The sequence below is a fragment of the Octopus sinensis genome, linkage group LG22, assembly GCF_006345805.1.
Source record: "Octopus sinensis linkage group LG22, ASM634580v1, whole genome shotgun sequence".
NCBI lineage: Eukaryota > Metazoa > Mollusca > Cephalopoda > Octopoda > Octopodidae > Octopus > Octopus sinensis.
The window spans coordinates 19,861,361-19,863,860 of NC_043018.1; the positions used below are offsets into that span (position 1 = coordinate 19,861,361).

Sequence of the window (2,500 nt, forward strand, 5' to 3'; positions counted from 1 at the left end):
CGGTTTCGATTCCCAGACCGGGCGTTGTGAGTGTTTATTGAGCGAAAACACCTAAAAGCTTCACGAGGCTCCGGCAGGGTGTGGTGTGATCCCTGCTGTACTCTTTCACCACACTTTCTCTCACTCTTACTTCCTGTTTCTGTTGTACCTGTATTCAAAGGGGCCGGCCTTGTCACTCTCTGTGTCACGCTGAATACCCCGAGAACTACGTTAAGGGTACACGTGTCTGTGGAGTGCTCAGCCACTTACACGTTAATTTCACGAGCAGGCTGTTCCGTTGATTCGGATCAACCGGAACCCTCGTCGTCGTAACCGACGGAGTGCTTCCCCATATTTATTTATTTATGGTACTACTTTGGGCAAGTATCTCCTACAATAGCCCTGGGCCATCCAAAGCCTCGTAAGTGGATTTGGTAGACAGAAACTGAAAGAAGCCTATCGCATATGCACACACACGCACGTGCACATTTAAGGTAATATATCTATGGGTATGTGACTTCGTGTTGTGTTTGTCTCTCAGGTGTAAAAAAGAGTTGCGACATCACTGGTGCCAAGCTGTATCGGCCCCTTTTGCCTTTCCCTTGGATAACACTGGTGGTGTGGAGAGGGGAGGCTGGTATGCACGGACAGCTGCTGGTCTGCCATAAAAACAACTTTGCCTGGACTTGTGCTTTGGAAGGGAACTTTCTAGGTGCGATCCCGTGGTCATTCATGACCGAATGGGGTCTTTACCTTTTAATGAAAATAACTCTTTACTCTCTTTTACTTGTTTCAGTCATTTGACTGCGGCCATGCTGGAGCACTGCCTTTTAGTCGAGCAAATCGACCCCGGGACTTATTCTTTGTAAGCCCAGTACTTATTCTATCGGTCTCTTTTGCCGAACCGCTAAATAACGGTGACGTAAATACACCAGCATCGGTTGTCAAGCAATGCTAGGGGAACAAACACAGACACACGAACATATATACATATATACGACAGGCTTCTTTCAGTTTCCATCTACCAAATCCACTCACAAGGCTTTGGTCAGCCCGAGGCTATAGCAGAAGACACTTGCCCAAGATGCCACACAGTGGGACTGAACCCGGAACCATGTGGTTGGTTAGCAAGCTACTTACCACACAGCCACTCCTGCGTCTATAAGGGGATTTAGTATTAAAAATAAGGGTCAAACTTATGAAGTTCCTTTTGAGTTGGATTTGAGGTTTTACCTAACAGCTTAACCTTTAGCACACTGTAAGTGCATCATGTCTATGTATGAGCTGTCTCCCCTGCAGTGGCAGGGGAAACAATTCTAGAGAAAATTTAGTGTCCTAAAGGTTATTCCAGCCAATCTAATTGAATAAACTTTTAGATGAAATTTCAAAGTCCCTGTCAAAACCCTCTTTTATTATCACTGAGATATATGTATTGTGTGGCATAAGACATGAGAAGCAGCTGTTCTGTTTGTCTGAGATAAGATTTGTCAGGTTTTTATTAAAATATATTCTAATATTTGTCTTCTTTTCTGTTTTCTGAGTTGCATCTTTGCAGATCAGAGTTGCATCTTTGCAGATCAGATGAGTTTCTTGGGAAGACACAGAATATTTGTCTCTGCGTCTGTCAGTCTGTCTCTCTCTCCCTACCTCTCTCTATCCCCACCTCCCTATCTCCCCACCTCTTTCTCTCTTTTCTCTCCTTTTCTCTGTGTCTTTCATTGTCTGTCTCTCTGTCTTTCTTTTTCTGTCTGTCTGCCTGTCTCTCTCTCTCTTTCTCCCCTTCTCTCTTTTTTCTTTCACTCTGTATCTTTGTCTTTCTTTCTCTCCCTTTTCTCTCTCTCTCTCTCTCTCTCTTTCTCTCTCTGCCTTCTTTCTATTTCTTTCTCCCTCTGTCTGTCTGTCTGTCTCTCTCCCTGTCTCACTCATTGTCTATCTCTCTCCCCACTTTGTCCCTCCTCCTCTGTATCATTGTTTCTCTCTCTCTCTTTTTTAGCTCTTTTCCTCCTCTCCCCCCCCCCGCCATCATGTCACTGGTGCCGATACAGTTTTAGTTCCATTCTCCTTTTCATTTATCTCTGACAGTTTTCTATGGATTCCGACTCCATAGAGATGTTTTGATGGAGTAAAATAGGTCGAAACTATTTAACTATCACTCATGCATCATCATCTTAATCATAGCTACCACCACCACCACCACCACCACCACCACCACTAATACTATAACTACAACTACTGACTACTACAACTACTACCACCATCACCACTACCACCACCACCACCACCTCTACTACTTGCTGTCAGTTGTAGACTGGGAATTTTGTTGTTAGATATAAGATGAAGACATTTTTCAGAATTATAAATGAATTTTAAAATCTCGTCAGAAAAATATCAAGGTTAATATCAAGGGTTAAAGGTTTGAATCGTAGTGTAGACGTTGACATTGTCGCTATGGATATCATCGTCATTGTATTTTATGGCTGCTTTTTCAAAATGATATCGGGGGGGGGGGGGTTATGAAACC

General features: G+C 43.5%; 1 protein-coding gene across 3 annotated transcripts in view; it reads left to right on the forward strand.

Annotated features, from left to right (window-relative positions):
- LOC115223120 (alpha-1,6-mannosyl-glycoprotein 2-beta-N-acetylglucosaminyltransferase-like) overlaps nt 1-2,500 on the forward strand; it is a 635,056-nt gene that overhangs the window by 191,100 nt on the left and 441,456 nt on the right. The window lies entirely within an intron of this gene.